The sequence below is a fragment of the Somniosus microcephalus genome, chromosome 2 (assembly GCF_052327205.1).
Source record: "Somniosus microcephalus isolate GS21.2 chromosome 2, FLI_Smic_1.0, whole genome shotgun sequence".
Lineage (NCBI taxonomy): Eukaryota > Metazoa > Chordata > Chondrichthyes > Squaliformes > Somniosidae > Somniosus > Somniosus microcephalus.
In genome coordinates, this window is record NC_140988.1 from 172,343,276 (window position 1) to 172,356,488 (window position 13,213).

Below are 13,213 nucleotides of genomic sequence, written 5' to 3' on the forward strand. Positions count from 1 at the left end.
TGAATGCTGGTTCCACTAGTTGGAGGTACAAAGATTAGGCAGAAGCTGCTTGCCTCTCTGTAGCCCAATCGGGATAGGTACTGAGCCCTGGATAAACGTGTGTGGGTTCTCCTACCCAGCCTCCACCTAATGTCTTCCAGCAGGCGTTGTCCCAAGTCTCAAAGTGTCCTTATCAGTTGTATGATAAGCATCTACTTTGAGCAGGCATCATGCCAGCCACCTTGCTGTTCCAGATGTCCAATTCCAATGCTGCATATTAGGCTTACTCATAGAAACATAGAAAAACAGGAGTCGATCATTCGGCCCTTCGAGCCTGCTCCGCCATTCAATATGATCATGGCTGATCCTCTATCTTAATACCATAATCCCGCTCTCTCCCCATACCCCTTGATGCATTTTGTGTCTAGAAATCTATCTATCTCCTTCTTAAATATATTCAGTGACTTGGCCTCCACAGCATTCTGTGGTAGAGAATTCCACAGGTTCACCACCCTCTGAGTGAAGACATTGCTCCTCATCTCAGTCCTAAATGTCCTACCCCATATCCAGCAGTTTAATCCAGGCCCTTATGTGAGGAGCTTCAGCAAAGAAACATGCCTGTCATAAGCTGACTCCCACCTCAAGATACTCAGTGATAGGTGGGTATATGCCACAACCCTCTCTCCCTGCAGCTGCTTCCCCTTTTTGCCACAATTGGACGTCACACCTGGATCTCATACATGGGTGAGAGGAATCACTTCCGCTGCATGTCTAGGAATTCTAAACCACAAGCTATTTAGACATATCTTATGCAAGCATTACCTGCAATAGGATCTTGCTGTTACTATTGTTGTACAGATAGTGTAGTCATTATGTTCCTGGACTAATAATCCATGGCCCTCAATCCAGAGAACAAGTTCAAATACCACCACAGCAAATGGAGAAATTGAATTTAATAAAAAGCAGGTATCAGTAAGAGTGACCATAAAGTTGTCTGATCGTCCCCAACTGGTTCACTTCTCTCCTTTAGTGAACGAAACCTGCCGTCCTTAGGCGGTGTGCCTATATTTGACTCCAGTCCCACACCAAAATAGTTGACTCTTAGCTGCCCTCTGAAGTGGCCTAGCAAGCCATAAATGGGGCCATTAACTCTGTTTCTCTCTCCACAGATGTTGTCTGACCTGCTGAGTACTTACAGCATTTCCTGTTTTTATTTCAGATTTCCAGCATCCACAGTATTATGCTTTTGTTTCAGGTTTAGAAAGTGTTCGGTGGCAGCAGCTCCCTGGTACTCTTTAAATTTTTAACATCCCAGGGGAGGAGCTCTGTGCACTGTTGCTTATCCCCATACACTGAGCTCTCTCCTGGGTAGAATTGCAGGTTCAGCCAGGCAGTGAAAGGGAGCTTTAAGTCGAGTACCTGTGAACTCATTTTTAATGTGGAAGCAAGTCATCCTCGGTTCCGAGGGACTGCCGAAAAGAGACAGTAACACTACACGTGAAAATCAAAGCACATTACAACGGTCATATTTTTATATTTTCATATAAACGAAGTGCACGTAATTATATGAAGCAGTTATAAAAAATTAATAAAAAGATATACAAAGGTTGAAATGTGCATCCAAATAATGGAAACATTTAAACTGAGCTCCAATGCTTCCAATCACTAGAGCTGCGATTAGTTCTGCACTTTGAGTCGTTAACTCTGGCATTAAATTGAAAACTTTAACTTCTCAGTATGTGGTTACACACCAGACGGTTCACCAGTAGTAGGAGGTTAATGCACCGATTTAAAAGCAAGGAACAAAATCAAATGCAGACACACACACACACACAGATAGCTGGACAGGTAGATGACATGAGCCCGGTTTCCGATAGAAATTTGGCCAGCCTCCCCCTCACTGTGCACTGGAAGTTGCTGAGGGTTTTGGAACCTTCCCCAAATCCGTCTGTCGATCACAGGGAGGCCGTGCCCGGCACCGAGCAACCTGGAGGCTGGGGGGCCGGTTCACCTCACCCCCCCACCCCCTCCCCCTGGGGCTGGGGGCCTGGCTCATTCCTCCTCCCCCTGGGGCTGGGGGCCTGGCTCATCCCTCCTCCCCCCTGGGGCTGGGCTCATCCCTCCTCCCCCCTGGGGCTGGCGGTCTGGCTCATCCCTCCTCCCCCTGGGTTGGGGGCCTGGCTCATCCCTCCTCCCCCTGGGCTGGGGGGCCCGGCTCATCCCCCCTGGGCTGGGGGGCCCGGCTCATCCCCCCCTGGGCTGGGGGGCCCGGCTCATCCCCCCCTGGGCTGGGGGGCCCGGCTCATCCCCCCCTGGGCTGGGGGGCCCGGCTCATCCCCCCCTCCCCCTGGGGCTGGGGGCCGGCTCATCCCCCCCTCCCCCTGGGGCTGGGGGCCGGCTCATCCCCCCTCCCCCTGGGGCTGGGGGCCGGCTCATCCCCCTCCCCCTGGGGCTGGGGGCCCGGCTCATCCCCCTCCCCCTGGGGCTGGGGGCCCGGCTCATCCCCCTCCCCCTGGGGCTGGGGGCCCGGCTCATCCCCCTCCCCCCTGGGGCTGGGGGCCCGGCTCATCCCCCTCCCCCTGGGGCTGGGGGCCCGGCACTTTCCCTCCCCCTCCCCCTGGGGCTGGGGGCCCGGCACTTTCCCTCCCCCTCCCCCTGGGGCTGGGGGCCCGGCACTTTCCCTCCCCCTCCCCCTGGGGCTGGGGGCCCGGCACTTTCCCTCCCCCTCCCTGGGCTGGGGGCCCGGCTCATCCCCCCTGGGCTGGGGGGCCCGGCACTTTCGCTCCCCACACCGGCTCCCGGCTCCTCCCCCGGTGGCTGCAAAGTAAACATTCATTTGTTTCTCAGAAGGCGGGCGGCGGGGAGGGGGTTGTGAATACATCGGTGCCAGGCCCGAGGATAAGCCTGGGCGTGGATTTAATCTGCTGACCGTATGAGATGCCGGGCTAACCCCCTCCCCCAAGTTGGAGCCAGTTCCCGGGCTGACCTCCGGGCCTCAGCGTCAAACCCGGAGGCGGAGAGCGCGCGTTTGCACCTTTACCCACAGCTGCAGCTTACCGAGGCCGGGCCACCAGGGCAGATCATCGGCCGCTTCTTTCTCTCTTTGCTCCTTCTCCCGGTGCCTTGCTCAGTGACAGGCTGGGATTGATCACCTGGCGCCCGGGGATCAGCCGAGTGACAGAACGGCCGGGGGCGCGCCAGAGAGGAGGAGAAGCACAAGAAGGGGCACCCAGGGCGAGCGCGCAGCCACTGCACACCAATACCACTTAATCCACAGATAAACACACAAACATACATAATGCATGTATGGGTTAATGTTCAATATATAAGCAATGTTCACACGCCGGCCCCTACTTACACACAAACTAAGGAACCCACAAAGATACAATATGCGCTCGCTCTAATAGACTAACATACAGAAACATACATAATGCATGTATATATCTACTAATAATATGTAGGAATTGCTAGATGAAAACAGACCACGGTCAATCTAATTTGCCTTCTACCATCCTGGTAGTCCCAGGATTAACACACAATCACATGATGCACAAATGCACACAGCGAGATAATCTGTATATACTAAAACATTGGTACATAATCCACTTATTCAACCACACAAAATATGTAACATACACATATATTAACATAGCTACATAAACACAGAAAGCTACATGTTGATAACCACACGTACACATACAGTATAAACATAGACTCATGCAAATGCACACTGTGCTACAGAACAGGCACACCATTAATATAAAGGACATTAAAACCATAGAGTGAACAGCATTGATTCACCGGGATAATGCTAGGGATGAGAAGATATAGTTATGCGCAGAGACTTGAGATATGAGGACTATTTCCACTGAAGCAGAGAAGACTAAGAGGAGATTTAATAAAAGTTTTTAAAATAATAAAGTGTTTTGATAGGCTGAATAGGAACAGACTATTTTCCCTGGTTGGGGAAGTCAGTGGTGAGGGTCACCAATTTACATAGGATATACGGCACAGAAACAGGCCATTCGGCCCAACCAGTCCATGCCGGCGTTTATGATCCACTCGCGCCTCCTCCCATCTTTCCTCATCTAAATCTGTCAGCATAACCCTCTATTCCCTTCTCCCTCATGCTTGTCTAGCCTCCCCTAAATGCATCTGTACTATTTGCTTCAGCCACTCCCTGTGGTAGCAAGTTCCACATTCTCACCACTCTTTGGGTAAAGAAGTTTCTTCTGAATTCCCTGTTGGATTTCTTGGTGACTATCTTATATTGATGGCCTCTAGTTATGCTCTTCCTCACAAGTGGAAACATTTTCTCTGTACCCACTCTATCAAAACCTTTCATAATTTTAAAGATCTTTATTAGGTCACCCCTCAGCCTTCTTTTTTCAAGAGAAGAGACCCAGCCTGTTCATCCTTTCCTGATATGTATACCCTCGCATTTCTCGCATAATCCTTGTAAATCTTCTCTGCACCCTCTCTATTGCCTCTATATCCTTTTCATAATATGGCGACCAGAATTGTACGCAGTACTCTAACTAAGGTTTGATACAGGTTTAGCATAACTTTCCTACTTTTCAATTATATCCCTCTAGAAATAAACCCTAGTGCGGGTGCTTGTTTTTTTATGGCCTTGCTAACCTGTGTCGCAACTTTTAGTGATTTGTGTATTTGTACTTTGAGATCCCTTTGTTCCTCTACCCCACCTAGACTCGCACCCTCCAAGTAATAAGTGACCTCCCTATTCTTCCTACCAAAATGTAATACCTCACATTTATCTGTGTTGAACTTCATTTGCCAATTTTATGCCCATTCTGCAAGTTTATTAATGCCCTTCTGTAATTTGTTGCAGTCCTCCTCAGTATTGACTATCCCCCCCAATTTGGTGTCATCCACAAATTTAGAAATTGTGTTTTTGATTCCAAAGTCTAAATCGTTAATGTAAATTGTGAACAACAGTGGTCCCAGCACTTATCCCTGTGGAACACCACTACCCACCTTCTGCCACTGTGAATAGCTACCCTTTACCCCTACTCTCTGCTTTCTGTCTTGAAGCCAGCCAGCTATCCATTCTGCTACTTGTCCCATGACTCCGCATTCTCTGACCTTGTTCATCAGTCTATTATGGGGTACCTTATCAAAGGCCTTTGAAAATCCAGATAAATTACATCTATTGCATTACCATTGTTTACTCTCTCTGTTACCTCTTCAAAAAATTCAGTGAGGTTGGTCAAGCAGGACTTTCCATTTTGAAATCCATGCTGACTATTCCTTATTATATTTTTGGTTTCTAGATGTTTTTCTATTTTCTCCTTTAGTAGGGATTCCATTATTTTTCCTACCACCAATGTTAAGCTGACTGGTCTATAATTCCCTGGACATGTTCTATCCCCCTTCTTGAATATAGGTATTCAATTTAAACTTGTCACCAGGAGAGAAGTTAGGAGAAATTTCTTAATGCAGAAAGTTGTTGGAGCATGGAATGCCTTTCCACAGAGAAAGGTTGTGGCAGAGACCATTGTATATTTTAAGGGAAGATACAAATCTATGGGAAGTGTCAGTTCATGGAATTAGTTTTGGATTGTTCTAACAAAGAGCCGGCACAGACACGATGGACCAAATGGGCTCCTTCTGTGCAATAAACTTCAATGGTTTTAATGCAAATATATAGAGTTATAAAATACACACGAATAAACACAAACCTTGCTGCGACTACAACCTGCCTATTTTATTTTTCCACCTTTAATACTCTAGTCTTCCTCAAATCAGTTTGGTGTAATCTTTTTAGTTGGGTGGTTAAACAAATAGACTGTAACTTAAAAAAACATTAAATAATGTTGGTACAAATGACGTAGATAGGACTAGGAAGCTGGTTCTGTTAAAGGAGTATGAGCAGCTAGGGGTCAAATTAAAAAACAGAACCTCAAGGGTAATAATCTCTGGATTATTACCTGAGCCACGAGCGAATTTGGCTAGGACAAATAAAATTAGAGAGTTAAATGCGTGGCTCAAAGACTGGTGTGGGAGAAATGGGTTTTGCTTCCTGGGACACTGGCACCAGTACTGGGGCAGGAGGGAGCTGTTCCGTTGGGACGGGCTTCACTTGGCCAGTGCTGGGACTAGAGTCCTGGCGGATCATATAACTAGGGCTGTAGAGAGGGCTTTAAACTAACTAGTGGGGGGGAGGTTCCTAGAGAGCAAATAATAAAAATGACAACAGAGAAGGTCATAGACATAGGTAGCAGTGGGGAAATTAAAAACCAGAGCGTGTCAGGAAGGGGCAGAAGGTATGGAGTAAAAGGTAAAGTAATAAAAAGGGGAAAAGCAGGAACTAAGTGTCACAAAACACCTTTGAAAGTTCTCTATCTGAATGCACGTAGCATTCGTAACAAAATAGACGTGTTAATGGCACAAATAACTACATATGGGTATGATCTTGTGGCCATTACAGAAACATGGCTGCAAGGTGACAATACCTGGGAATTAAACATACCAGGTTATTTACCGATCAGGAAGGACAGGCAGGAAGGAAGGGGAGGTGGGGTGGCTATGTTAATAAAGGAAGGAATCACTGTAATACAGAGAAATGATATTGGGTCAAAACATCAGGATAATGAAACAGTTTGGGTGGAGGTAAGGAATAATAAGGGGAAAAAAACACTAGTGGGCGTAGTCTATAGGCCTCCGAACAGTGGCAACTCTGTTGGATGGAGTATCAATCAGGAAATAGTTGAGGCTTGTAATAAGGGAACATCTATAATTATGGGGGATTTTAACTATCATATTAATTGGACAAATCAAATTGGGCAGGGCTGCCTTGAGGATGAGTTCATTGAGTGTATTAGGGATGGGTTTCTTGAACAGTATGTAACTGAACCGACCAGGGGGCAAGCAACCTTAGATCTGGTCCTGTGTAACGAGACAGGATTAATTAAAAATGTCCTAGTAAAGGATCCCCTTGGAATGAGTTGAATTCCATATTCAATTAGAGGGTGAGAAGGTTGGATCTCAAACAAGCGTGCTAAGCTTGAATAAAGGAGACTATGAAGGTATGAGAGCGGAATTGAGTAGAGTGGATTGGGAAAATAGATTAAAGGGTAAGACGATACATGATCAGTGGTGTACATTTAAGGAGTTATTTTACAACTTCCAAAAAATATATATTCCACTGAGAAGAAAAGGGTGTAAAAGAAAAGACAGCCATCCGTGGCTAAGTAAAGAAATTAAGGATAGTATTCGACTAAAAACAAGGGCATACAAGGTAGCCAAATCTAGTGGGAGGATAGAGGATTGGGAAAACTTTAAAAGACAGCAAAAATAACAAAAAGATTGATTAAGAAAGGGAAGATAGATTATGAAAGTAAATTAGCAAAAAATATAAAAACAGACAGTAAGAGTTTTTATAGTTATATAAAAAGAAAAAGGGTGGCTAAAGTAAATGTTGGTCCCTTAGAGGATGAGACCGGGAAATTAATGGTGGGAAATATGGAGATGGCAAGAACACTGAATGAATATTTTGTATCAGTCTTTATAGCAGAAGACACTAAGATTATCCGAACACTGGACAAACAGGGGGGCTATAGGGGGGGGAGGAGCTAAACACGATCAAAATCACTAAGGAAGTGGTACTCGGTAAAATAATGGGACTCAAGGCGGATAAATCACCTGGACCTGATGGCTTACATCCTAGGGTCTTGAGGGAAGTGGCGGTAGGGATTGTGGATGCATTGGTAATAATTTTCCAAAACTCCCTGGACTCAGCAAAGGTCCCGGCAGACTGGAAAACTGCTAATGTAACACCCTTATTTAAAAAGGGCAGTAGACAGAAGGCTGGAAACTATAGACCGGTTAGCCTAACATCTGTGGTAGGTAAAATTTTGGAGTCCATTATTAAGGAGACAGTAACAGGACATTTCGATAATCATAATTTAATAGGACAAAGTCAGCATGGTTTTATGAAAGGGAAGTCCTGTTTGACAAATTTGCTGGAGTTCTTTGAGGAAGTAACATACAGGGTGGATAAAGGGGAACCAGTGGACGTAGTGTATTTAGACTTCTAAAAGGCATTTGACAAGGTGCCACACAAAAGATTATTGCTTAAGATAAAAAATCACGGGATTGGGGGTAATATTCTGGCATGGATAGAGGATTGGCTATCTAACAGAAGGCAGAGAGTTGGGATAAATGGTTCATTCTCAGACTGGCAATCAGTAACTAGTGGTGTTCCGCAGGGGTCAGTGCTGGGTCCACAACTCTTTACAATCTATATTAACGATTTGGAGGAGGGGACCGAGTGTAACATATCAAAGTTTGCAGATGATACTAAGATGGGAGGGAAAGTAGTGAGTGAGGAGGACATAAAAAACCTGCAAGGGGACATAGACAGGCTAAGTAAGTGGGCAGAGATTTGGCAGATGGAATACAATACTGGAAAGTGTGAGGTTATGCACTTTGGCAGGAAAAATCGTAGAGCAAGTTATTATCTTAATGGCAAGAAACTGGAAAGTACTGAAGTACAAAGGGATCTGGGGGTCCTGGTGCACGAAACTCAAAAGGTTAGTATGCAGGTGCAGCAAGTGATTAAGAAGGCCAATGGAATGTTGGCTTTCATTGCTAGGGGGATAGAATATAAAAATAGGGAGGTATTGCTTCAGTTGTACAAGGTATTGGTGAGACCGCACCTGGAATGCTGCATACAGTTTTGGTGTCCATACTTAAGAAAAGACATACTTGCTCTCGAGTCAGTACAAAGAAGGTTCACTCGGTTAATCCCGGGGATGAGGGGATGGACATATGAGGAGAGGTTGAGTAGATTGGGACTCTACTCATTGGAGTTCAGAAGAATGAGAGGCGATCTTATTGAAACATATAAGATTGTGAAGGGGTTGGATCGGGTGGATGCGGGGAGGATGTTCCTGATGATGGGTGAAACTAGAACTAGGGGGCATAGTCTTAGAATAAGGGGCTGCTCTTTCAAAACTGAGATGAGGAGGAACTACTTCACTCAGAGGGTGGTAGGTCCATGGAATATGCTGCCCCAAAAAGCTGTAGAAGCTACATCATTACATCAATTTAAAACAGAAAGAGACAGTTTCCAAGAAGTAAAGGGAATTAAGGGTTACGGGGAGCGGGCAGGAATTTGGACATGCGTCTAGGTTCGGATCGGACATGGCCCTGTGGGTAGCGGAGCGGGCCCAGGGGCCGTGTAGCCTGATCCTGCTCCTATTTCGTGTGTCTAATTCTGTTAGATTCAGGAGATGGTTCTGTGATAGTAGATTGGCGATTAGGATCAGATCAGCCATGATCTTATTGAATGGCGGAGCAGGCTCGAGGGGCCGATTGGCCTACTCTTGCTCCTATTTCTTATGTTCTTATGTTCTTAAAACTTAACAAATTAAATTAAAATTTGATTGGTCAGGTTGATGATGCAGTCCAGTCCCCGCAGCGCCCACCGGTCGCGGAAGGCCTCAAGCGTGCCAGCGGACACCGCGTGCTCTATCTCCAGGGACATCCAGGCGCGAACATGACCGCGGAAGAAAGGCAGGCAATCGGGCTGAACGACCCCATCAGTTTAGTGTAACTCTCAGTCGTCAATATTTTTTGAATCCTTAATAGTTTTTATTAATCTTTAGATAACACATAACTCTTATTTGGCCACTTGCATAGCTATGTGTTGGTATGATTTTCATTTGTCTCAGTGATATATTTATTTTCTGTCACTCTTAAAATACTTCTTAAAAATTCCATTGTTTTTACATTTTCTTGTCCTGCCCTTTGTCAGTCTTTTCTCCAATGAAAATAAGTTCACCTCTCACAGTTTATGACATTACCTGAAATATTCAAAAAGATTACTATAATAATTCACTTAGTTGGCAAAATTCCCTTTTTAGTAAAAAAACAGGAAAATGCATTATTCTCTGAAATTAATGGCCAACCAAAAAAATCACTTTCTCCCAAATCACATTTCAAAGCCATTTATTTCTATGATGATTGTATTGACGGGTTGCTAAATTAGGCATTCTTCTGTTTTTTGTTGAGAGAAATTTTACTCCTTAGAAATATTCATCATGCGTTGTATTGTATACACGTGTGTGCAGTTGCATACCCACACATTTACATATATGCACCAACATATATAACAGTAGATAGCTATAGATATAGCTATAAGCATGTAACACAGTTGAGAGGTTGTACTTACAAACTTGGACTGCACAGTGAATGGTTTGTATGCCGCTATATGTTATATGTGTATCCTTACCACCGGGATATTCTTTTAAATAATATGTCCAAATTTAAGCTGTTACATTATAGCTATATTGGTTAAGAAAGGGAGGATCCAGTAGAATGGACTTATAAGCTCCAATTTCAGAGCCACCAAATTTTGGAATCACCTACAAATGAGCAATCCCCAATGCTATCACTACGACGCCCTGAAATGCCAAGAGCTGACCATAAAGAAGAATACCCTCAGTCAACTAGTCCTGGGACTCAGTGAAGTAACTACTAACAATACTAACAATAACCAGCCCCAGGACAGTGACAGGGTAACACAAAGAATTCGACCCAACACAATTGTCGCTAAGCAAAAGGAAAAATATCTGACATATTGGGCAGAAACAACAAAAACCCAAAGCAAACTCAATTGCTACTTGGCCCTAAACAGACAATACAACATAGCTGATTACCTGACCATGGTAAAGGATAACAAACTGAGAAGAACCTTGACAAGGTACAGACTTAGCGAACATAGCCTAGCGATCGAAAAAGGCAGACACAGGCAGACCAGGCTGCCAAGAGAAGACAGGATATGCTCTCACTGCAGTCAGGGAGTAGTGGAGACAGAGATGCACTTCCTCACAGCCTGCGGAAAATATCAGGGCATCAGGGAGAATTTCTACCAAAAATTCTCACAAATATGCCCTGATTTCAGAAATCTGAATGACAACCAAAAACTCCCATTCCTACTGGGAGAGGAGAGAAGCTGTGTAACACTGGCGGCACACTATGTTACAGCTTGCCATGAACAGAGGGACAACCAGTAAACTAAGAAAAGAATATATATAAACAATGCGAATGTATATTTATACACTCAGGGATATGCCTGTTTATACACTGTATGAATAGAACTGCGTTTATGTGCTAAACCATAAATGTATTTTGATGCTTTGGCAACATAAGATGTAACTTATCATGCCAATAAAGCGATTTGAATTGTGAATTGTGAATTGGAAGTCATGTGGGTGGCGACAGAGGTGGACAGGAAACCATTTGGCTCTCTGCAGCATGAAGCCCGGGAGATTTTAACTCTGGAGCCTCATCTGAATGGACCCTGTCAGGCTTCCTCTCGAACATGGCGGGAAGCACTAGCTGGCCAGCGGATGGGAATGGGATCTTGGGCATCAGGAGGCTGTCGCCGGAAACCTGAATAATGGTCCCGGAATTCAGGTAAGTAGTTAGAAGAGAGGATGGGAGGGCATCGTGTTTGCAGGAAGGGAGGCCCATGGTTTCCTTGTGGGACCCAGAGGAACACTCCTGTTCCTCCTGGCCCACAAGGAAAGAAATTAAAAATAACCTATCTTTCTTAGCTTCTTTTGGCCACAGATCTGCTGGCCTGACGAGGAAGCCACAATGCAGTCGGACCCCGATGATGTAATCAGAGCCAAATCTGCATATTTAAAGAAGGACTTGCTGCTTTCCAGCAGGTGCCCTCTCACAAGCTGAAAAGAGTGGGTTAAAATTGCAACCCACAACTAGGCAGCGGGATCGGTGCGGGTAAGTCACACGGGCCATTTTTCACTGGGCTGGCAGCGTTAAAATCAGCCCCATACAGTCTGATCCATACTACTGTACTCTGTATTCAGGGAAAGCAGAGCTCTGCTAATGTTTCCAGCCAGATCCCACATGCTTCCTTGTGGCAGCCCATCCAGTGAGGCAATAGGTACATTTTGTACTGTTAGGAAAAACAAATTGTTTCTAATTTTCCTTTGATTATCTATTGTAGATTATCTAATATAGAGCTGTATAGTAAGAGCAGGTAAAATCTAACAAAATTGAATGCCCTAATGCTCTGTGTCCTGGGGTATATGGCAAAATTAGGCAGTATTTTGGCAGTACAATAATGATCATAAAACTATACTTCAGTATATATTATAGTGACATAATGTACAAATCAACAGAAGCTTCTTGGCAATAAAAACAGAAAATGCTGAAAATACAGTTCTGAAGAAGGATCCGCACATGAAACCTTAACTTGTCTGTTCTCTCCACGGATACCGACTGTTTCCAGCATTTTCTGTTTTCAGTTCAGTTTTCCAGTATCTGTAGTATTTTGTTTTTTACTCGCAGCTTCTTAGTGGTTGATTAATAGGCAGCCTGTAGGATGGAAGGGAAGGGTAAAAAGTGTCTTCTCATTTCACTTTGCATAAACAAAACACCCTGCTCTTACCAGAAATTTTGTGATATAAAGATAAACAGAATAAACTGCCTATCTGCTGCCATGAACAGGATACCCTTCTGAATGTATTTGCAAGTTACAGTGAAGCATTAGGTTTGGAATCTCCCTTTGTATTACAAAAAACACATTTTATGGCAAACTGATCACCCTAACAAGCATTTTTTCCTTGTTATCTTCCCATTCTCCCCTTCACGATTTGGTTTCCTAAGTATATGGAGTGCTCCAAGTTCCATTAATACCATATTGCAATTGGCCATGGTGAATACTGTATGTTTATCATGTTCTGTGAAGGGGTAATAGCATTCCCTGCCTCTCTGCTCAGGTGAATGTAAAAGATCCCATGGCACTGTTCAAAAAGCTGCAAATTCTTCTGGTATCCTGGCCTACATTCCTCCCTCAATTATAATTGCCAGAAACAGATTATCGTCTCGGTCATCCATCTGCTGTTTATGGGATGTTGAATTTTCCTACGTAACAGTGATTACACTTCAAAAGTAATCCATTGATTGTAAAGCGCTTTGGGACATCCTGAGAAAGTGATAAGGCACTATACAAATGCAACTTCTTTCTTTCCTCTCTTTGGTGTCTTATGCTGCAGCTACAGAAGACTATAAATTTACTTCAGTTGCCTAAGTGCTAAGCTCTGGAATTCCCTCCCTAAACCCCTCTGCTTCTCTTGCTCTCTCCTCCTCCTTTAACATGATATACGGAATTTCATGTTCTAGTACATCTTCCAGTGGCCAGTTCACATGTGGCACTGACAGAAATTGGCAGTAAAAC

General features: G+C 44.5%; 1 long non-coding RNA gene across 2 annotated transcripts in view; it reads right to left on the reverse strand.

Annotated features, from left to right (window-relative positions):
• The window catches only part of LOC147123104 (uncharacterized), an 83,184-nt gene extending 79,712 nt beyond the window's left edge, over window positions 1-3,472 (reverse strand). Inside the window, exon 1 of one of the 2 annotated variants that reach the window (XR_015073502.1) lies at window positions 3,037-3,472. This is a non-coding gene — a long non-coding RNA (uncharacterized LOC147123104). The remainder of the gene's footprint in view (window positions 1-3,036) is intronic. The other variant, XR_015073501.1, reaches the window with a different exon arrangement.
• Between the last annotated feature and the right edge of the window lie 9,741 nt (window positions 3,473-13,213).